The 16,568-nt window shown below is 49.0% G+C and overlaps 60 non-coding genes across 60 annotated transcripts; all 60 read right to left on the bottom strand.

The window, feature by feature from the left end:
• Positions 1-208: 208 nt before the first annotated feature.
• trnav-uac (transfer RNA valine (anticodon UAC)) lies at positions 209-281 on the bottom strand. The gene has a single exon. It is a non-coding gene; the product is annotated as a tRNA-Val (tRNA).
• Positions 282-542: 261 nt separating this feature from the next.
• On the bottom strand, positions 543-615 carry trnav-cac (transfer RNA valine (anticodon CAC)). The gene has a single exon. It is a non-coding gene; the product is annotated as a tRNA-Val (tRNA).
• Positions 616-708: 93 nt separating this feature from the next.
• Positions 709-781, bottom strand: trnav-aac (transfer RNA valine (anticodon AAC)). Its single transcript has one exon. It is a non-coding gene; the product is annotated as a tRNA-Val (tRNA).
• A 235-nt stretch (positions 782-1,016) lies between these two features.
• Positions 1,017-1,089, bottom strand: trnav-uac (transfer RNA valine (anticodon UAC)). Its single transcript has one exon. It is a non-coding gene; the product is annotated as a tRNA-Val (tRNA).
• A 261-nt stretch (positions 1,090-1,350) lies between these two features.
• On the bottom strand, positions 1,351-1,423 carry trnav-cac (transfer RNA valine (anticodon CAC)). Its single transcript has one exon. It is a non-coding gene; the product is annotated as a tRNA-Val (tRNA).
• A 121-nt stretch (positions 1,424-1,544) lies between these two features.
• Positions 1,545-1,617, bottom strand: trnav-aac (transfer RNA valine (anticodon AAC)). Its single transcript has one exon. It is a non-coding gene; the product is annotated as a tRNA-Val (tRNA).
• Positions 1,618-1,710: 93 nt separating this feature from the next.
• On the bottom strand, positions 1,711-1,783 carry trnav-aac (transfer RNA valine (anticodon AAC)). The gene has a single exon. It is a non-coding gene; the product is annotated as a tRNA-Val (tRNA).
• A 256-nt stretch (positions 1,784-2,039) lies between these two features.
• On the bottom strand, positions 2,040-2,112 carry trnav-cac (transfer RNA valine (anticodon CAC)). Its single transcript has one exon. It is a non-coding gene; the product is annotated as a tRNA-Val (tRNA).
• Positions 2,113-2,205: 93 nt separating this feature from the next.
• Positions 2,206-2,278, bottom strand: trnav-aac (transfer RNA valine (anticodon AAC)). Its single transcript has one exon. It is a non-coding gene; the product is annotated as a tRNA-Val (tRNA).
• Positions 2,279-2,512: 234 nt separating this feature from the next.
• Positions 2,513-2,585, bottom strand: trnav-cac (transfer RNA valine (anticodon CAC)). The gene has a single exon. It is a non-coding gene; the product is annotated as a tRNA-Val (tRNA).
• Positions 2,586-2,678: 93 nt separating this feature from the next.
• Positions 2,679-2,751, bottom strand: trnav-aac (transfer RNA valine (anticodon AAC)). Its single transcript has one exon. It is a non-coding gene; the product is annotated as a tRNA-Val (tRNA).
• A 235-nt stretch (positions 2,752-2,986) lies between these two features.
• On the bottom strand, positions 2,987-3,059 carry trnav-uac (transfer RNA valine (anticodon UAC)). The gene has a single exon. It is a non-coding gene; the product is annotated as a tRNA-Val (tRNA).
• A 261-nt stretch (positions 3,060-3,320) lies between these two features.
• trnav-cac (transfer RNA valine (anticodon CAC)) lies at positions 3,321-3,393 on the bottom strand. The gene has a single exon. It is a non-coding gene; the product is annotated as a tRNA-Val (tRNA).
• Positions 3,394-3,514: 121 nt separating this feature from the next.
• Positions 3,515-3,587, bottom strand: trnav-aac (transfer RNA valine (anticodon AAC)). Its single transcript has one exon. It is a non-coding gene; the product is annotated as a tRNA-Val (tRNA).
• Positions 3,588-3,680: 93 nt separating this feature from the next.
• trnav-aac (transfer RNA valine (anticodon AAC)) lies at positions 3,681-3,753 on the bottom strand. Its single transcript has one exon. It is a non-coding gene; the product is annotated as a tRNA-Val (tRNA).
• A 256-nt stretch (positions 3,754-4,009) lies between these two features.
• trnav-cac (transfer RNA valine (anticodon CAC)) lies at positions 4,010-4,082 on the bottom strand. Its single transcript has one exon. It is a non-coding gene; the product is annotated as a tRNA-Val (tRNA).
• A 93-nt stretch (positions 4,083-4,175) lies between these two features.
• Positions 4,176-4,248, bottom strand: trnav-aac (transfer RNA valine (anticodon AAC)). Its single transcript has one exon. It is a non-coding gene; the product is annotated as a tRNA-Val (tRNA).
• Positions 4,249-4,483: 235 nt separating this feature from the next.
• Positions 4,484-4,556, bottom strand: trnav-uac (transfer RNA valine (anticodon UAC)). Its single transcript has one exon. It is a non-coding gene; the product is annotated as a tRNA-Val (tRNA).
• A 261-nt stretch (positions 4,557-4,817) lies between these two features.
• Positions 4,818-4,890, bottom strand: trnav-cac (transfer RNA valine (anticodon CAC)). Its single transcript has one exon. It is a non-coding gene; the product is annotated as a tRNA-Val (tRNA).
• Positions 4,891-4,983: 93 nt separating this feature from the next.
• trnav-aac (transfer RNA valine (anticodon AAC)) lies at positions 4,984-5,056 on the bottom strand. Its single transcript has one exon. It is a non-coding gene; the product is annotated as a tRNA-Val (tRNA).
• A 235-nt stretch (positions 5,057-5,291) lies between these two features.
• Positions 5,292-5,364, bottom strand: trnav-uac (transfer RNA valine (anticodon UAC)). Its single transcript has one exon. It is a non-coding gene; the product is annotated as a tRNA-Val (tRNA).
• Positions 5,365-5,625: 261 nt separating this feature from the next.
• Positions 5,626-5,698, bottom strand: trnav-cac (transfer RNA valine (anticodon CAC)). Its single transcript has one exon. It is a non-coding gene; the product is annotated as a tRNA-Val (tRNA).
• Positions 5,699-5,791: 93 nt separating this feature from the next.
• On the bottom strand, positions 5,792-5,864 carry trnav-aac (transfer RNA valine (anticodon AAC)). Its single transcript has one exon. It is a non-coding gene; the product is annotated as a tRNA-Val (tRNA).
• Positions 5,865-6,106: 242 nt separating this feature from the next.
• trnav-cac (transfer RNA valine (anticodon CAC)) lies at positions 6,107-6,179 on the bottom strand. The gene has a single exon. It is a non-coding gene; the product is annotated as a tRNA-Val (tRNA).
• Positions 6,180-6,438: 259 nt separating this feature from the next.
• Positions 6,439-6,511, bottom strand: trnav-aac (transfer RNA valine (anticodon AAC)). The gene has a single exon. It is a non-coding gene; the product is annotated as a tRNA-Val (tRNA).
• A 235-nt stretch (positions 6,512-6,746) lies between these two features.
• On the bottom strand, positions 6,747-6,819 carry trnav-uac (transfer RNA valine (anticodon UAC)). Its single transcript has one exon. It is a non-coding gene; the product is annotated as a tRNA-Val (tRNA).
• Positions 6,820-7,080: 261 nt separating this feature from the next.
• trnav-cac (transfer RNA valine (anticodon CAC)) lies at positions 7,081-7,153 on the bottom strand. Its single transcript has one exon. It is a non-coding gene; the product is annotated as a tRNA-Val (tRNA).
• A 120-nt stretch (positions 7,154-7,273) lies between these two features.
• On the bottom strand, positions 7,274-7,346 carry trnav-aac (transfer RNA valine (anticodon AAC)). Its single transcript has one exon. It is a non-coding gene; the product is annotated as a tRNA-Val (tRNA).
• Positions 7,347-7,603: 257 nt separating this feature from the next.
• Positions 7,604-7,676, bottom strand: trnav-cac (transfer RNA valine (anticodon CAC)). The gene has a single exon. It is a non-coding gene; the product is annotated as a tRNA-Val (tRNA).
• Positions 7,677-7,769: 93 nt separating this feature from the next.
• trnav-aac (transfer RNA valine (anticodon AAC)) lies at positions 7,770-7,842 on the bottom strand. The gene has a single exon. It is a non-coding gene; the product is annotated as a tRNA-Val (tRNA).
• A 234-nt stretch (positions 7,843-8,076) lies between these two features.
• On the bottom strand, positions 8,077-8,149 carry trnav-cac (transfer RNA valine (anticodon CAC)). The gene has a single exon. It is a non-coding gene; the product is annotated as a tRNA-Val (tRNA).
• A 93-nt stretch (positions 8,150-8,242) lies between these two features.
• Positions 8,243-8,315, bottom strand: trnav-aac (transfer RNA valine (anticodon AAC)). Its single transcript has one exon. It is a non-coding gene; the product is annotated as a tRNA-Val (tRNA).
• Positions 8,316-8,550: 235 nt separating this feature from the next.
• trnav-uac (transfer RNA valine (anticodon UAC)) lies at positions 8,551-8,623 on the bottom strand. The gene has a single exon. It is a non-coding gene; the product is annotated as a tRNA-Val (tRNA).
• A 261-nt stretch (positions 8,624-8,884) lies between these two features.
• trnav-cac (transfer RNA valine (anticodon CAC)) lies at positions 8,885-8,957 on the bottom strand. Its single transcript has one exon. It is a non-coding gene; the product is annotated as a tRNA-Val (tRNA).
• Positions 8,958-9,050: 93 nt separating this feature from the next.
• trnav-aac (transfer RNA valine (anticodon AAC)) lies at positions 9,051-9,123 on the bottom strand. Its single transcript has one exon. It is a non-coding gene; the product is annotated as a tRNA-Val (tRNA).
• Positions 9,124-9,373: 250 nt separating this feature from the next.
• On the bottom strand, positions 9,374-9,446 carry trnav-uac (transfer RNA valine (anticodon UAC)). The gene has a single exon. It is a non-coding gene; the product is annotated as a tRNA-Val (tRNA).
• A 261-nt stretch (positions 9,447-9,707) lies between these two features.
• trnav-cac (transfer RNA valine (anticodon CAC)) lies at positions 9,708-9,780 on the bottom strand. Its single transcript has one exon. It is a non-coding gene; the product is annotated as a tRNA-Val (tRNA).
• Positions 9,781-10,067: 287 nt separating this feature from the next.
• On the bottom strand, positions 10,068-10,140 carry trnav-aac (transfer RNA valine (anticodon AAC)). Its single transcript has one exon. It is a non-coding gene; the product is annotated as a tRNA-Val (tRNA).
• A 235-nt stretch (positions 10,141-10,375) lies between these two features.
• trnav-uac (transfer RNA valine (anticodon UAC)) lies at positions 10,376-10,448 on the bottom strand. The gene has a single exon. It is a non-coding gene; the product is annotated as a tRNA-Val (tRNA).
• Positions 10,449-10,709: 261 nt separating this feature from the next.
• Positions 10,710-10,782, bottom strand: trnav-cac (transfer RNA valine (anticodon CAC)). The gene has a single exon. It is a non-coding gene; the product is annotated as a tRNA-Val (tRNA).
• Positions 10,783-11,041: 259 nt separating this feature from the next.
• trnav-aac (transfer RNA valine (anticodon AAC)) lies at positions 11,042-11,114 on the bottom strand. Its single transcript has one exon. It is a non-coding gene; the product is annotated as a tRNA-Val (tRNA).
• A 256-nt stretch (positions 11,115-11,370) lies between these two features.
• trnav-cac (transfer RNA valine (anticodon CAC)) lies at positions 11,371-11,443 on the bottom strand. The gene has a single exon. It is a non-coding gene; the product is annotated as a tRNA-Val (tRNA).
• Positions 11,444-11,536: 93 nt separating this feature from the next.
• On the bottom strand, positions 11,537-11,609 carry trnav-aac (transfer RNA valine (anticodon AAC)). The gene has a single exon. It is a non-coding gene; the product is annotated as a tRNA-Val (tRNA).
• A 234-nt stretch (positions 11,610-11,843) lies between these two features.
• On the bottom strand, positions 11,844-11,916 carry trnav-cac (transfer RNA valine (anticodon CAC)). The gene has a single exon. It is a non-coding gene; the product is annotated as a tRNA-Val (tRNA).
• Positions 11,917-12,009: 93 nt separating this feature from the next.
• Positions 12,010-12,082, bottom strand: trnav-aac (transfer RNA valine (anticodon AAC)). Its single transcript has one exon. It is a non-coding gene; the product is annotated as a tRNA-Val (tRNA).
• Positions 12,083-12,317: 235 nt separating this feature from the next.
• On the bottom strand, positions 12,318-12,390 carry trnav-uac (transfer RNA valine (anticodon UAC)). Its single transcript has one exon. It is a non-coding gene; the product is annotated as a tRNA-Val (tRNA).
• A 261-nt stretch (positions 12,391-12,651) lies between these two features.
• On the bottom strand, positions 12,652-12,724 carry trnav-cac (transfer RNA valine (anticodon CAC)). Its single transcript has one exon. It is a non-coding gene; the product is annotated as a tRNA-Val (tRNA).
• A 119-nt stretch (positions 12,725-12,843) lies between these two features.
• Positions 12,844-12,916, bottom strand: trnav-aac (transfer RNA valine (anticodon AAC)). Its single transcript has one exon. It is a non-coding gene; the product is annotated as a tRNA-Val (tRNA).
• Positions 12,917-13,172: 256 nt separating this feature from the next.
• On the bottom strand, positions 13,173-13,245 carry trnav-cac (transfer RNA valine (anticodon CAC)). Its single transcript has one exon. It is a non-coding gene; the product is annotated as a tRNA-Val (tRNA).
• A 93-nt stretch (positions 13,246-13,338) lies between these two features.
• Positions 13,339-13,411, bottom strand: trnav-aac (transfer RNA valine (anticodon AAC)). The gene has a single exon. It is a non-coding gene; the product is annotated as a tRNA-Val (tRNA).
• Positions 13,412-13,646: 235 nt separating this feature from the next.
• Positions 13,647-13,719, bottom strand: trnav-uac (transfer RNA valine (anticodon UAC)). The gene has a single exon. It is a non-coding gene; the product is annotated as a tRNA-Val (tRNA).
• Positions 13,720-13,980: 261 nt separating this feature from the next.
• On the bottom strand, positions 13,981-14,053 carry trnav-cac (transfer RNA valine (anticodon CAC)). Its single transcript has one exon. It is a non-coding gene; the product is annotated as a tRNA-Val (tRNA).
• A 261-nt stretch (positions 14,054-14,314) lies between these two features.
• trnav-cac (transfer RNA valine (anticodon CAC)) lies at positions 14,315-14,387 on the bottom strand. Its single transcript has one exon. It is a non-coding gene; the product is annotated as a tRNA-Val (tRNA).
• A 93-nt stretch (positions 14,388-14,480) lies between these two features.
• On the bottom strand, positions 14,481-14,553 carry trnav-aac (transfer RNA valine (anticodon AAC)). Its single transcript has one exon. It is a non-coding gene; the product is annotated as a tRNA-Val (tRNA).
• Positions 14,554-14,809: 256 nt separating this feature from the next.
• Positions 14,810-14,882, bottom strand: trnav-cac (transfer RNA valine (anticodon CAC)). The gene has a single exon. It is a non-coding gene; the product is annotated as a tRNA-Val (tRNA).
• Positions 14,883-15,309: 427 nt separating this feature from the next.
• trnav-aac (transfer RNA valine (anticodon AAC)) lies at positions 15,310-15,382 on the bottom strand. Its single transcript has one exon. It is a non-coding gene; the product is annotated as a tRNA-Val (tRNA).
• Positions 15,383-15,616: 234 nt separating this feature from the next.
• trnav-cac (transfer RNA valine (anticodon CAC)) lies at positions 15,617-15,689 on the bottom strand. Its single transcript has one exon. It is a non-coding gene; the product is annotated as a tRNA-Val (tRNA).
• A 93-nt stretch (positions 15,690-15,782) lies between these two features.
• Positions 15,783-15,855, bottom strand: trnav-aac (transfer RNA valine (anticodon AAC)). Its single transcript has one exon. It is a non-coding gene; the product is annotated as a tRNA-Val (tRNA).
• Positions 15,856-16,090: 235 nt separating this feature from the next.
• On the bottom strand, positions 16,091-16,163 carry trnav-uac (transfer RNA valine (anticodon UAC)). Its single transcript has one exon. It is a non-coding gene; the product is annotated as a tRNA-Val (tRNA).
• Positions 16,164-16,424: 261 nt separating this feature from the next.
• Positions 16,425-16,497, bottom strand: trnav-cac (transfer RNA valine (anticodon CAC)). The gene has a single exon. It is a non-coding gene; the product is annotated as a tRNA-Val (tRNA).
• Positions 16,498-16,568: the final 71 nt, after the last annotated feature.

Genomic DNA, 16,568 nt, shown 5'->3' with positions numbered 1-16,568 from the left:
AACACAGGATCGTCCCATGATCTGCCCCGCGAGCAGAGTGACAGTCAATGCAAATTCCACAAACAGGACAGAGCTCCTTCGGCATGACAGTCTGCCTAGAGCTCCTTAGTACGATTGCCATCACCCAGCTCAAAAGTAAGGACTCTGTAGCGTGGACATCCTCTTACTGGAGAGCCATTTTAGAATGTATATTTCAAAAACCTCCACTTGTTTCCGCCCAGTTTCGAACTGGGGACCTTTCGCGTGTAAAGCGAACGTGATAACCACTACACTACGGAAACCTGAGGGCGAATGCATTCCGATCGTTTTTAGCGCACGCTTGTCGACAACGACTGAAACGACAGACTGAGCAGTGCTCTTAAACCGGCAAAGGGCTGCTACTTTTAGTAGCAAACCAACTGTTTTGCCATTACAGGAGACCTCACTGGTCGTTTGTTTTATTTTCGTTCTCTTTTGAAGAGTTTACACCGCAAATTGCGCAGCAAGAGTGCCGATCTGCTCAAAAGAAATCCCCTCAGGAAATTTTGGCAAAAGCGACTCACTGTTTCCGCCCAGTTTCGAACTGGGGACCTTTCGCGTGTGAGGCGAACGTGATAACCACTACACTACGGAAACCTGTCAGGTGCGGCCACCGAGAGAAGACTTAAAAGAGTGCTAAATCCTCCTAGCGTCGCAAACAGTGCATATTTTCTGTCAAAAGCCAAGCGCTGTTTCTGCTCGGTTTCGAACCGAGGACCTTTCGCGTGTTAGGCGAACGTGATGACCACTACACTACAGAAACCTCACATTGCTCGCCGGTGCTTTTTCGAACACAGGATCGTCCCATGATCTGCCCCGCGAGCAGAGTGACAGTCAATGCAAATTCCACAAACAGGACAGAGCTCCTTCGGCATGACAGTCTGCCTAGAGCTCCTTAGTACGATTGCCATCACCCAGCTCAAAAGTAAGGACTCTGTAGCGTGGACATCCTCTTACTGGAGAGCCATTTTAGAATGTATATTTCAAAAACCTCCACTTGTTTCCGCCCAGTTTCGAACTGGGGACCTTTCGCGTGTAAAGCGAACGTGATAACCACTACACTACGGAAACCTGAGGGCGAACGCATTCCGATCGTTTTTAGCGCACGCTTGTCGACAACGACTGAAACGACAGACTGAGCAGTGCTCTTAAACCGGCAAAGGGCTGCTACTTTTAGTAGCAAACCAACTGTTTTGCCATTACAGGAGACCTCACTGGTCGTTTGTTTTATTTTCGTTCTCTTTTGAAGAGTTTACACCGCAAATTGCGCAGCAAGAGTGCCGATCTGCTCAAAAGAAATCCCCTCAGGAAATTTTGGCAAAAGCGACTCACTGTTTCCGCCCAGTTTCGAACTGGGGACCTTTCGCGTGTGAGGCGAACGTGATAACCACTACACTACGGAAACCTGTCTTTTGGAAGCAGACAGAAAGCTTCTGGTGCATACTTCTTAAAAGGGGTAAAAGGAAGATGAGGTAAATCCTACTGGTGTCGCAAACAGTTTATATTTTCTGTCAAAAGCCAAGCGTTGTTTCTGCTCGGTTTCGAACCGAGGACCTTTCGCGTGTTAGGCGAACGTGATGACCACTACACTACAGAAACCTGTCACGTGCGGCCACCGAGAGAAGACTTAAAAGAGTGCTAAATCCTCCTAGCGTCGCAAACAGTGCATATTTTCTGTCAAAAGCCAAGCGCTGTTTCTGCTCGGTTTCGAACCGAGGACCTTTCGCGTGTTAGGCGAACGTGATGACCACTACACTACAGAAACCTCACAACGGCCCTCGGGTGCTTTTTCCAAGACAGGATCGTCCCATGATCTGCCCCGCAAGCAGAGCGAGAGAGAGGGAGAGAGAGACCGTCTGTGTAAATTCCACAAACAACAGGAGAGCGCACATTCAGAATGACAGTCTGCATAGAGCTCCTTTTTACGATTGCCTTCAGCCAGCTAAAAGGTAAGGTCTTTGGAGCATGGACATCCTCTTACTGGAGAGCCATTTCAGCATGTGTCTTAAAAAACCTCCGTTTGTTTCCGCCCAGTTTCGAACTGGGGACCTTTCGCGTGTGAGGCGAACGTGATAACCACTACACTACGGAAACCTGTCAGGTGCGGCCACCGAGAGAAGACTTAAAAGAGTGCTAAATCCTCCTAGCGTCGCAAACAGTGCATATTTTCTGTCAAAAGCCAAGCGCTGTTTCTGCTCGGTTTCGAACCGAGGACCTTTCGCGTGTTAGGCGAACGTGATGACCACTACACTACAGAAACCTCACATCGCTCGCCAGTGCTTTTTCGAACACAGGATCATCCCATGATCTGCCCCGCGAGCAGAGTGACAGTCAATGCAAATTCCACAAACAGGACAGAGCTCCTTCGGCATGACAGTCTGCCTAGAGCTCCTTAGTACGATTGCCATCACCCAGCTCAAAAGTAAGGTCTTTGGAGCGTGGACATCCTCTTACTGGAGAGCCATTTCAGCATGTGTCTTAAAAAACCTCAGTTTGTTTCCGCCCAGTTTCGAACTGGGGACCTTTCGCGTGTGAGGCGAACGTGATAACCACTACACTACGGAAACCTGTCGCGTGCTGCCACCGAGAGAAGACTTAAAAGAGTGCTAAATCCTCCTAGCGTCGCAAACAGTGCATATTTTCTGTCAAAAGCCAAGCGCTGTTTCTGCTCGGTTTCGAACCGAGGACCTTTCGCGTGTTAGGCGAACGTGATGACCACTACACTACAGAAACCTCACATTGCTCGCCGGTGCTTTTTCGAACACAGGATCGTCCCATGATCTGCCCCGCGAGCAGAGTGACAGTCAATGCAAATTCCACAAACAGGACAGAGCTCCTTCGGCATGACAGTCTGCCTAGAGCTCCTTAGTACGATTGCCATCACCCAGCTCAAAAGTAAGGACTCTGTAGCGTGGACATCCTCTTACTGGAGAGCCATTTTAGAATGTATATTTCAAAAACCTCCACTTGTTTCCGCCCAGTTTCGAACTGGGGACCTTTCGCGTGTAAAGCGAACGTGATAACCACTACACTACGGAAACCTGAGGGCGAATGCATTCCGATCGTTTTTAGCGCACGCTTGTCGACAACGACTGAAACGACAGACTGAGCAGTGCTCTTAAACCGGCAAAGGGCTGCTACTTTTAGTAGCAAACCAACTGTTTTGCCATTACAGGAGACCTCACTGGTCGTTTGTTTTATTTTCGTTCTCTTTTGAAGAGTTTACACCGCAAATTGCGCAGCAAGAGTGCCGATCTGCTCAAAAGAAATCCCCTCAGGAAATTTTGGCAAAAGCGACTCACTGTTTCCGCCCAGTTTCGAACTGGGGACCTTTCGCGTGTGAGGCGAACGTGATAACCACTACACTACGGAAACCTGTCTTTTGGAAGCAGACAGAAAGCTTCTGGTGCATACTTCTTAAAAGGGGTAAAAGGAAGATGAGGTAAATCCTACTGGTGTCGCAAACAGTTTATATTTTCTGTCAAAAGCCAAGCGTTGTTTCTGCTCGGTTTCGAACCGAGGACCTTTCGCGTGTTAGGCGAACGTGATGACCACTACACTACAGAAACCTGTCACGTGCGGCCACCGAGAGAAGACTTAAAAGAGTGCTAAATCCTCCTAGCGTCGCAAACAGTGCATATTTTCTGTCAAAAGCCAAGCGCTGTTTCTGCTCGGTTTCGAACCGAGGACCTTTCGCGTGTTAGGCGAACGTGATGACCACTACACTACAGAAACCTCACAACGGCCCTCGGGTGCTTTTTCAAAGACAGGATCATCCCATGATCTGCCCCGCGAGCAGAGCGAGAGAGAGGGAGAGAGAGACCGTCTGTGTAAATTCCACAAACAACAGAACAAACCTCATTCGGCATGACAGTCTGCCTAGAGCTCCTTAGTACGATTGCCATCACCCAGCTCAAAAGTAAGGTCTTTGGAGCGTGGACATCCTCTTACTGGAGAGCCATTTCAGCATGTGTCTTAAAAAACCTCAGTTTGTTTCCGCCCAGTTTCGAACTGGGGACCTTTCGCGTGTGAGGCGAACGTGATAACCACTACACTACGGAAACCTGTCGCGTGCTGCCACCGAGAGAAGACTTAAAAGAGTGCTAAATCCTCCTAGCGTCGCAAACAGTGCATATTTTCTGTCAAAAGCCAAGCGCTGTTTCTGCTCGGTTTCGAACCGAGGACCTTTCGCGTGTTAGGCGAACGTGATGACCACTACACTACAGAAACCTCACATCGCTCGCCAGTGCTTTTTCGAACACAGGATCATCCCATGATCTGCCCCGCGAGCAGAGTGACAGTCAATGCAAATTCCACAAACAGGACAGAGCTCCTTCGGCATGACAGTCTGCCTAGAGCTCCTTAGTACGATTGCCATCACCCAGCTCAAAAGTAAGGACTCTGTAGCGTGGACATCCTCTTACTGGAGAGCCATTTTAGAATGTATATTTCAAAAACCTCCACTTGTTTCCGCCCAGTTTCGAACTGGGGACCTTTCGCGTGTAAAGCGAACGTGATAACCACTACACTACGGAAACCTGAGGGCGAATGCATTCCGATCGTTTTTAGCGCACGCTTGTCGACAACGACTGAAACGACAGACTGAGCAGTGCTCTTAAACCGGCAAAGGGCTGCTACTTTTAGTAGCAAACCAACTGTTTTGCCATTACAGGAGACCTCACTGGTCGTTTGTTTTATTTTCGTTCTCTTTTGAAGAGTTTACACCGCAAATTGCGCAGCAAGAGTGCCGATCTGCTCAAAAGAAATCCCCTCAGGAAATTTTGGCAAAAGCGACTCACTGTTTCCGCCCAGTTTCGAACTGGGGACCTTTCGCGTGTGAGGCGAACGTGATAACCACTACACTACGGAAACCTGTCACGTGCGGTTACCGAGAGAAGACTTAAAAGAGTGCTAAATCCTCCTAGCGTCGCAAACAGTGCATATTTTCTGTCAAAAGCCAAGCGCTGTTTCTGCTCGGTTTCGAACCGAGGACCTTTCGCGTGTTAGGCGAACGTGATGACCACTACACTACAGAAACCTCACATTGCTCGCCGGTGCTTTTTCGAACACAGGATCGTCCCATGATCTGCCCCGCGAGCAGAGTGACAGTCAATGCAAATTCCACAAACAGGACAGAGCTCCTTCGGCATGACAGTCTGCCTAGAGCTCCTTAGTACGATTGCCATCACCCAGCTCAAAAGTAAGGACTCTGTAGCGTGGACATCCTCTTACTGGAGAGCCATTTTAGAATGTATATTTCAAAAACCTCCACTTGTTTCCGCCCAGTTTCGAACTGGGGACCTTTCGCGTGTAAAGCGAACGTGATAACCACTACACTACGGAAACCTGAGGGCGAATGCATTCCGATCGTTTTTAGCGCACGCTTGTCGACAACGACTGAAACGACAGACTGAGCAGTGCTCTTAAACCGGCAAAGGGCTGCTACTTTTAGTAGCAAACCAACTGTTTTGCCATTACAGGAGACCTCACTGGTCGTTTGTTTTATTTTCGTTCTCTTTTGAAGAGTTTACACCGCAAATTGCGCAGCAAGAGTGCCGATCTGCTCAAAAGAAATCCCCTCAGGAAATTTTGGCAAAAGCGACTCACTGTTTCCGCCCAGTTTCGAACTGGGGACCTTTCGCGTGTGAGGCGAACGTGATAACCACTACACTACGGAAACCTGTCAGGTGCGGCCACCGAGAGAAGACTTAAAAGAGTGCTAAATCCTCCTAGCGTCGCAAACAGTGCATATTTTCTGTCAAAAGCCAAGCGCTGTTTCTGCTCGGTTTCGAACCGAGGACCTTTCGCGTGTTAGGCGAACGTGATGACCACTACACTACAGAAACCTCACATCGCTCGCCAGTGCTTTTTCGAACACAGGATCATCCCATGATCTGCCCCGCAAGCAGAGCAGAGAGACAGTCAATGCAAATTCCACAAACAACAGGACAGAGCTCCTTCAGCATGACAGTCTGCCTAGAGCTCCTTAGTACGATTGCCATCACCCAGCTCAAAAGTAAGGTCTTTGGAGCGTGGACATCCTCTTACTGGAGAGCCATTTCAGCATGTGTCTTAAAAAACCTCAGTTTGTTTCCGCCCAGTTTCGAACTGGGGACCTTTCGCGTGTGAGGCGAACGTGATAACCACTACACTACGGAAACCTGTCGCGTGCTGCCACCGAGAGAAGACTTAAAAGAGTGCTAAATCCTCCTAGCGTCGCAAACAGTGCATATTTTCTGTCAAAAGCCAAGCGCTGTTTCTGCTCGGTTTCGAACCGAGGACCTTTCGCGTGTTAGGCGAACGCGATGACCATTACACTACGGAAACCTGTCACGTGCGGTTACCGAGAGAAGACTTAAAAGAGTGCTAAATCCTCCTAGCGTCGCAAACAGTGCATATTTTCTGTCAAAAGCCAAGCGCTGTTTCTGCTCGGTTTCGAACCGAGGACCTTTCGCGTGTTAGGCGAACGTGATGACCACTACACTACAGAAACCTCACATTGCTCGCCGGTGCTTTTTCGAACACAGGATCGTCCCATGATCTGCCCCGCGAGCAGAGTGACAGTCAATGCAAATTCCACAAACAGGACAGAGCTCCTTCGGCATGACAGTCTGCCTAGAGCTCCTTAGTACGATTGCCATCACCCAGCTCAAAAGTAAGGACTCTGTAGCGTGGACATCCTCTTACTGGAGAGCCATTTTAGAATGTATATTTCAAAAACCTCCACTTGTTTCCGCCCAGTTTCGAACTGGGGACCTTTCGCGTGTAAAGCGAACGTGATAACCACTACACTACGGAAACCTGAGGGCGAATGCATTCCGATCGTTTTTAGCGCACGCTTGTCGACAACGACTGAAACGACAGACTGAGCAGTGCTCTTAAACCGGCAAAGGGCTGCTACTTTTAGTAGCAAACCAACTGTTTTGCCATTACAGGAGACCTCACTGGTCGTTTGTTTTATTTTCGTTCTCTTTTGAAGAGTTTACACCGCAAATTGCGCAGCAAGAGTGCCGATCTGCTCAAAAGAAATCCCCTCAGGAAATTTTGGCAAAAGCGACTCACTGTTTCCGCCCAGTTTCGAACTGGGGACCTTTCGCGTGTGAGGCGAACGTGATAACCACTACACTACGGAAACCTGTCAGGTGCGGCCGACAGAAAGCTTCTGGTGCATACTTCTTAAAAGGGGTAAAAGGAAGATGAGGTAAATCCTCCTAGCGTCGCAAACAGTGCATATTTTCTGTCAAAAGCCAAGCGCTGTTTCTGCTCGGTTTCGAACCGAGGACCTTTCGCGTGTTAGGCGAACGTGATGACCACTACACTACAGAAACCTCACAACGGCCCTCGGGTGCTTTTTCAAAGACAGGATCGTCCCATGATCTGCCCCGCAAGCAGAGCGAGAGAGAGGGAGAGAGAGACCGTCTGTGTAAATTCCACAAACAACAGGAGAGCGCACATTCAGAATGACAGTCTGCATAGAGCTCCTTTTTACGATTGCCTTCAGCCAGCTAAAAGGTAAGGTCTTTGGAGCATGGACATCCTCTTACTGGAGAGCCATTTCAGCATGTGTCTTAAAAAAACCTCCGTTTGTTTCCGCCCAGTTTCGAACTGGGGACCTTTCGCGTGTGAGGCGAACGTGATAACCACTACACTACGGAAACCTGTCACGTGCGGCTACCGAGAGAAGACTTAAAAGAGTGCTAAATCCTCCTAGCGTCGCAAACAGTGCATATTTTCTGTCAAAAGCCAAGCGCTGTTTCTGCTCGGTTTCGAACCGAGGACCTTTCGCGTGTTAGGCGAACGTGATGACCACTACACTACAGAAACCTCACATCGCTCGCCAGTGCTTTTTCGAACACAGGATCATCCCATGATCTGCCCCGCGAGCAGAGTGACAGTCAATGCAAATTCCACAAACAGGACAGAGCTCCTTCGGCATGACAGTCTGCCTAGAGCTCCTTAGTACGATTGCCATCACCCAGCTCAAAAGTAAGGTCTTTGGAGCGTGGACATCCTCTTACTGGAGAGCCATTTCAGCATGTGTCTTAAAAAACCTCAGTTTGTTTCCGCCCAGTTTCGAACTGGGGACCTTTCGCGTGTGAGGCGAACGTGATAACCACTACACTACGGAAACCTGTCGCGTGCTGCCACCGAGAGAAGACTTAAAAGAGTGCTAAATCCTCCTAGCGTCGCAAACAGTGCATATTTTCTGTCAAAAGCCAAGCGCTGTTTCTGCTCGGTTTCGAACCGAGGACCTTTCGCGTGTTAGGCGAACGTGATGACCACTACACTACAGAAACCTCACATTGCTCGCCGGTGCTTTTTCGAACACAGGATCGTCCCATGATCTGCCCCGCGAGCAGAGTGACAGTCAATGCAAATTCCACAAACAGGACAGAGCTCCTTCGGCATGACAGTCTGCCTAGAGCTCCTTAGTACGATTGCCATCACCCAGCTCAAAAGTAAGGACTCTGTAGCGTGGACATCCTCTTACTGGAGAGCCATTTTAGAATGTATATTTCAAAAACCTCCACTTGTTTCCGCCCAGTTTCGAACTGGGGACCTTTCGCGTGTAAAGCGAACGTGATAACCACTACACTACGGAAACCTGAGGGCGAATGCATTCCGATCGTTTTTAGCGCACGCTTGTCGACAACGACTGAAACGACAGACTGAGCAGTGCTCTTAAACCGGCAAAGGGCTGCTACTTTTAGTAGCAAACCAACTGTTTTGCCATTACAGGAGACCTCACTGGTCGTTTGTTTTATTTTCGTTCTCTTTTGAAGAGTTTACACCGCAAATTGCGCAGCAAGAGTGCCGATCTGCTCAAAAGAAATCCCCTCAGGAAATTTTGGCAAAAGCGACTCACTGTTTCCGCCCAGTTTCGAACTGGGGACCTTTCGCGTGTGAGGCGAACGTGATAACCACTACACTACGGAAACCTGTCACGTGCGGACACCGAGAGAAGACTTAAAAGAGTGCTAAATCCTCCTAGCGTCGCAAACAGTGCATATTTTCTGTCAAAAGCCAAGCGCTGTTTCTGCTCGGTTTCGAACCGAGGACCTTTCGCGTGTTAGGCGAACGTGATGACCACTACACTACAGAAACCTCACATTGCTCGCCGGTGCTTTTTCGAACACAGGATCATCCCATGATCTGCCCCGCGAGCAGAGAGAGGGAGAGAGAGACCGTCTGTGTAAATTCCACAAACAACAGAACAAACCTCATTCGGCATGACAGTCTGCCTAGAGCTCCTTAGTACGATTGCCATCACCCAGCTCAAAAGTAAGGACTCTGTAGCGTGGACATCCTCTTACTGGAGAGCCATTTTAGAATGTATATTTCAAAAACCTCCACTTGTTTCCGCCCAGTTTCGAACTGGGGACCTTTCGCGTGTAAAGCGAACGTGATAACCACTACACTACGGAAACCTGAGGGCGAACGCATTCCGATCGTTTTTAGCGCACGCTTGTAGACAACGACTGAAACGACAGACTGAGCAGTGCTCTTAAACCGGCAAAGGGCTGCTACTTTTAGTAGCAAACCAACTGTTTTGCCATTACAGGAGACCTCACTGGTCGTTTGTTTTATTTTCGTTCTCTTTTGAAGAGTTTACACCGCAAATTGCGCAGCAAGAGTGCCGATCTGCTCAAAAGAAATCCCCTCAGGAAATTTTGGCAAAAGCGACTCACTGTTTCCGCCCAGTTTCGAACTGGGGACCTTTCGCGTGTGAGGCGAACGTGATAACCACTACACTACGGAAACCTGTCTTTTGGAAGCAGACAGAAAGCTTCTGGTGCATACTTCTTAAAAGGGGTAAAAGGAAGATGAGGTAAATCCTACTGGTGTCGCAAACAGTTTATATTTTCTGTCAAAAGCCAAGCGTTGTTTCTGCTCGGTTTCGAACCGAGGACCTTTCGCGTGTTAGGCGAACGTGATGACCACTACACTACGGAAACCTGTCGCGTGCTGCCACCGAGAGAAGACTTAAAAGAGTGCTAAATCCTCCTAGCGTCGCAAACAGTGCATATTTTCTGTCAAAAGCCAAGCGCTGTTTCTGCTCGGTTTCGAACCGAGGACCTTTCGCGTGTTAGGCGAACGTGATGACCACTACACTACAGAAACCTCACATTGCTCGCCGGTGCTTTTTCGAACACAGGATCGTCCCATGATCTGCCCCGCGAGCAGAGTGACAGTCAATGCAAATTCCACAAACAGGACAGAGCTCCTTCGGCATGACAGTCTGCCTAGAGCTCCTTAGTACGATTGCCATCACCCAGCTCAAAAGTAAGGACTCTGTAGCGTGGACATCCTCTTACTGGAGAGCCATTTTAGAATGTATATTTCAAAAACCTCCACTTGTTTCCGCCCAGTTTCGAACTGGGGACCTTTCGCGTGTAAAGCGAACGTGATAACCACTACACTACGGAAACCTGAGGGCGAATGCATTCCGATCGTTTTTAGCGCACGCTTGTCGACAACGACTGAAACGACAGACTGAGCAGTGCTCTTAAACCGGCAAAGGGCTGCTACTTTTAGTAGCAAACCAACTGTTTTGCCATTACAGGAGACCTCACTGGTCGTTTGTTTTATTTTCGTTCTCTTTTGAAGAGTTTACACCGCAAATTGCGCAGCAAGAGTGCCGATCTGCTCAAAAGAAATCCCCTCAGGAAATTTTGGCAAAAGCGACTCACTGTTTCCGCCCAGTTTCGAACTGGGGACCTTTCGCGTGTGAGGCGAACGTGATAACCACTACACTACGGAAACCTGTCACGTGCGGTTACCGAGAGAAGACTTAAAAGAGTGCTAAATCCTCCTAGCGTCGCAAACAGTGCATATTTTCTGTCAAAAGCCAAGCGCTGTTTCTGCTCGGTTTCGAACCGAGGACCTTTCGCGTGTGAGGCGAACGTGATAACCACTACACTACGGAAACCTGTCAGGTGCGGCCACCGAGAGAAGACTTAAAAGAGTGCTAAATCCTCCTAGCGTCGCAAACAGTGCATATTTTCTGTCAAAAGCCAAGCGCTGTTTCTGCTCGGTTTCGAACCGAGGACCTTTCGCGTGTTAGGCGAACGTGATGACCACTACACTACAGAAACCTCACAACGGCCCTCGGGTGCTTTTTCAAAGACAGGATCGTCCCATGATCTGCCCCGCAAGCAGAGCGAGAGAGAGGGAGAGAGAGACCGTCTGTGTAAATTCCACAAACAACAGGAGAGCGCACATTCAGAATGACAGTCTGCATAGAGCTCCTTTTTACGATTGCCTTCAGCCAGCTAAAAGGTAAGGTCTTTGGAGCATGGACATCCTCTTACTGGAGAGCCATTTCAGCATGTGTCTTAAAAAACCTCCGTTTGTTTCCGCCCAGTTTCGAACTGGGGACCTTTCGCGTGTGAGGCGAACGTGATAACCACTACACTACGGAAACCTGTCACGTGCGGCCACCGAGAGAAGACTTAAAAGAGTGCTAAATCCTCCTAGCGTCGCAAACAGTGCATATTTTCTGTCAAAAGCCAAGCGCTGTTTCTGCTCGGTTTCGAACCGAGGACCTTTCGCGTGTTAGGCGAACGTGATGACCACTACACTACAGAAACCTCACATCGCTCGCCAGTGCTTTTTCGAACACAGGATCATCCCATGATCTGCCCCGCGAGCAGAGTGACAGTCAATGCAAATTCCACAAACAGGACAGAGCTCCTTCGGCATGACAGTCTGCCTAGAGCTCCTTAGTACGATTGCCATCACCCAGCTCAAAAGTAAGGTCTTTGGAGCGTGGACATCCTCTTACTGGAGAGCCATTTCAGCATGTGTCTTAAAAAACCTCAGTTTGTTTCCGCCCAGTTTCGAACTGGGGACCTTTCGCGTGTGAGGCGAACGTGATAACCACTACACTACGGAAACCTGTCGCGTGCTGCCACCGAGAGAAGACTTAAAAGAGTGCTAAATCCTCCTAGCGTCGCAAACAGTGCATATTTTCTGTCAAAAGCCAAGCGCTGTTTCTGCTCGGTTTCGAACCGAGGACCTTTCGCGTGTTAGGCGAACGTGATGACCACTACACTACAGAAACCTCACATTGCTCGCCGGTGCTTTTTCGAACACAGGATCGTCCCATGATCTGCCCCGCGAGCAGAGTGACAGTCAATGCAAATTCCACAAACAGGACAGAGCTCCTTCGGCATGACAGTCTGCCTAGAGCTCCTTAGTACGATTGCCATCACCCAGCTCAAAAGTAAGGACTCTGTAGCGTGGACATCCTCTTACTGGAGAGCCATTTTAGAATGTATATTTCAAAAACCTCCACTTGTTTCCGCCCAGTTTCGAACTGGGGACCTTTCGCGTGTAAAGCGAACGTGATAACCACTACACTACGGAAACCTGAGGGCGAATGCATTCCGATCGTTTTTAGCGCACGCTTGTCGACAACGACTGAAACGACAGACTGAGCAGTGCTCTTAAACCGGCAAAGGGCTGCTACTTTTAGTAGCAAACCAACTGTTTTGCCATTACAGGAGACCTCACTGGTCGTTTGTTTTATTTTCGTTCTCTTTTGAAGAGTTTACACCGCAAATTGCGCAGCAAGAGTGCCGATCTGCTCAAAAGAAATCCCCTCAGGAAATTTTGGCAAAAGCGACTCACTGTTTCCGCCCAGTTTCGAACTGGGGACCTTTCGCGTGTGAGGCGAACGTGATAACCACTACACTACGGAAACCTGTCAGGTGCGGCCACCGAAAGCTTCTGGTGCATACTTCTTAAAAGGGGTAAAAGGAAGATGAGGTAAATCCTCCTAGCGTCGCAAACAGTGCATATTTTCTGTCAAAAGCCAAGCGCTGTTTCTGCTCGGTTTCGAACCGAGGACCTTTCGCGTGTTAGGCGAACGTGATGACCACTACACTACAGAAACCTCACAACGGCCCTCGGGTGCTTTTTCAAAGACAGGATCGTCCCATGATCTGCCCCGCAAGCAGAGCGAGAGAGAGGGAGAGAGAGACCGTCTGTGTAAATTCCACAAACAACAGGAGAGCGCACATTCAGAATGACAGTCTGCATAGAGCTCCTTTTTACGATTGCCATCACCCAGCTCAAAAGTAAGGTCTTTGGAGCGTGGACATCCTCTTACTGGAGAGCCATTTCAGCATGTGTCTTAAAAAACCTCCGTTTGTTTCCGCCCAGTTTCGAACTGGGGACCTTTCGCGTGTGAGGCGAACGTGATAACCACTACACTACGGAAACCTGTCACGTGCGGTTACCGAGAGAAGACTTAAAAGAGTGCTAAATCCTCCTAGCGTCGCAAACAGTGCATATTTTCTGTCAAAAGCCAAGCGCTGTTTCTGCTCGGTTTCGAACCGAGGACCTTTCGCGTGTTAGGCGAACGTGATGACCACTACACTACAGAAACCTCACATTGCTCGCCGGTGCTTTTTCGAACACAGGATCGTCCCATGATCTGCCCCGCGAGCAGAGTGACAGTCAATGCAAATTCCACAAACAGGACAGAGCTCCTTCGGCATGACAGTCTGCCTAGAGCTCCTTAGTACGATTGCCATCACCCAGCTCAAAAGTAAGGACTCTGTAGCGTGGACATCCTCTTACTGGAGAGCCATTTTAGAATGTATATTTCAAAAACCTCCACTTGTTTCCGCCCAGTTTCGAACTGGGGACCTTTCGCGTGTAAAGCGAACGTGATAACCACTACACTACGGAAACCTGAGGGCGAACGCATTCCGATCGTTTTTAGCGCACGCTTGTAGACAACGACTGAAACGACAGACTGAGCAGTGCTCTTAAACCGGCAAAGGGCTGCTACTTTTAGTAGCAAACCAACTGTTTTGCCATTACAGGAGACCTCACTGGTCGTTTGTTTTATTTTCGTTCTCTTTTGAAGAGTTTACACCGCAAATTGCGCAGCAAGAGTGCAGATCTGCTCAAAAGAAATCCCCTCAGGAAATTTTGGCAAAAGCGACTCACTGTTTCCGCCCAGTTTCGAACTGGGGACCTTTCGCGTGTGAGGCGAACGTGATAACCACTACACTACGGAAACCTGAGGGCGAATGCATTCCGATCGTTTTTAGCGCACGCTTGTCGACAACGACTGAAACGACAGACTGAGCAGTGCTCTTAAACCGGCAAAGGGCTGCTACTTTTAGTAGCAAACCAACTGTTTTGCCATTACAGGAGACCTCACTGGTCGTTTGTTTTATTTTCGTTCTCTTTTGAAGAGTTTACACCGCAAATTGCGCAGCAAGAGTGCCGATCTGCTCAAAAGAAATCCCCTCAGGAAATTTTGGCAAAAGCGACTCACTGTTTCCGCCCAGTTTCGAACTGGGGACCTTTCGCGTGTGAGGCGAACGTGATAACCACTACACTACGGAAACCTGTCAGGTGCGGCCACCGAGAGAAGACTTAAAAGAGTGCTAAATCCTCCTAGCGTCGCAAACAGTGCATATTTTCTGTCAAAAGCCAAGCGCTGTTTCTGCTCGGTTTCGAACCGAGGACCTTTCGCGTGTTAGGCGAACGTGATGACCACTACACTACAGAAACCTCACAACGGCCCTCGGGTGCTTTTTCAAAGACAGGATCGTCCCATGATCTGCCCCGCAAGCAGAGCGAGAGAGAGGGAGAGAGAGACCGTCTGTGTAAATTCCACAAACAACAGGAGAGCGCACATTCAGAATGACAGTCTGCATAGAGCTCCTTTTTACGATTGCCTTCAGCCAGCTAAAAGGTAAGGTCTTTGGAGCATGGACATCCTCTTACTGGAGAGCCATTTCAGCATGTGTCTTAAAAAACCTCCGTTTGTTTCCGCCCAGTTTCGAACTGGGGACCTTTCGCGTGTGAGGCGAACGTGATAACCACTACACTACGGAAACCTGAGGGCGAATGCATTCCGATCGTTTTTAGCGCACGCTTGTCGACAACGACTGAAACGACAGACTGAGCAGTGCTCTTAAACCGGCAAAGGGCTGCTACTTTTAGTAGCAAACCAACTGTTTTGCCATTACAGGAGACCTCACTGGTCGTTTGTTTTATTTTCGTTCTCTTTTGAAGAGTTTACACCGCAAATTGCGCAGCAAGAGTGCCGATCTGCTCAAAAGAAATCCCCTCAGGAAATTTTGGCAAAAGCGACTCACTGTTTCCGCCCAGTTTCGAACCGAGGACCTTTCGCGTGTTAGGCGAACGTGATGACCACTACACTACAGAAACCTGTCACGTGCGGCCACCGAGAGAAGACTTAAAAGAGTGCTAAATCCTCCTAGCGTCGCAAACAGTGCATATTTTCTGTCAAAAGCCAAGCGCTGTTTCTGCTCGGTTTCGAACCGAGGACCTTTCGCGTGTTAGGCGAACGTGATGACCACTACACTACAGAAACCTCACATTGCTCGCCGGTGCTTTTTCGAACACAGGATCATCCCATGATCTGCCCCGCGAGCAGAGTGACAGTCAATGCAAATTCCACAAACAGGACAGAGCTCCTTCGGCATGACAGTCTGCCTAGAGCTCCTTAGTACGATTGCCATCACCCAGCTCAAAAGTAAGGTCTTTGGAGCGTGGACATCCTCTTACTGGAGAGCCATTTCAGCATGTGTCTTAAAAAACCTCAGTTTGTTTCCGCCCAGTTTCGAACTGGGGACCTTTCGCGTGTGAGGCGAACGTGATAACCACTACACTACGGAAACCTGTCGCGTGCTGCCACCGAGAGAAGACTTAAAAGAGTGCTAAATCCTCCTAGCGTCGCAAACAGTGCATATTTTCTGTCAAAAGCCAAGCGCTGTTTCTGCTCGGTTTCGAACCGAGGACCTTTCGCGTGTTAGGCGAACGTGATGACCACTACACTACAGAAACCTCACATTGCTCGCCGGTGCTTTTTCGAACACAGGATCGTCCCATGATCTGCCCCGTGAGCAGAGTGACAGTCAATGCAAATTCCACAAACAGGACAGAGCTCCTTCGGCATGACAGTCTGCCTAGAGCTCCTTAGTACGATTGCCATCACCCAGCTCAAAAGTAAGGACTCTGTAGCGTGGACATCCTCTTACTGGAGAGCCATTTTAGAATGTATATTTCAAAAACCTCCACTTGTTTCCGCCCAGTTTCGAACTGGGGACCTTTCGCGTGTAAAGCGAACGTGATAACCACTACACTACGGAAACCTGAGGGCGAATGCATTCCGATCGTTTTTAGCGCACGCTTGTCGACAACGACTGAAACGACAGACTGAGCAGTGCTCTTAAACCGGCAAAGGGCTGCTACTTTTAGTAGCAAACCAACTGTTTTGCCATTACAGGAGACCTCACTGGTCGTTTGTTTTATTTTCGTTCTCTTTTGAAGAGTTTACACCGCAAATTGCGCAGCAAGAGTGCCGATCTGCTCAAAAGAAATCCCCTCAGGAAATTTTGGCAAAAGCGACTCACTGTTTCCGCCCAGTTTCGAACTGGGGACCTTTCGCGTGTGAGGCGAACGTGATAACCACTACACTACGGAAACCTGTCAGGTGCGGCCACCGAGAGAAGACTTAAAAGAGTGCTAAATCCTCCTAGCGTCGCAAACAGTGCATA

Source organism: Chanodichthys erythropterus, unplaced genomic scaffold (genome assembly GCF_024489055.1).
Source record: "Chanodichthys erythropterus isolate Z2021 unplaced genomic scaffold, ASM2448905v1 ctg000260_np12, whole genome shotgun sequence".
Taxonomy (NCBI): domain Eukaryota; kingdom Metazoa; phylum Chordata; class Actinopteri; order Cypriniformes; family Xenocyprididae; genus Chanodichthys; species Chanodichthys erythropterus.
The sequence above is the reverse complement of the archived record's forward strand: the minus strand, read 5'-3'. Positions and strand labels throughout refer to the sequence as shown.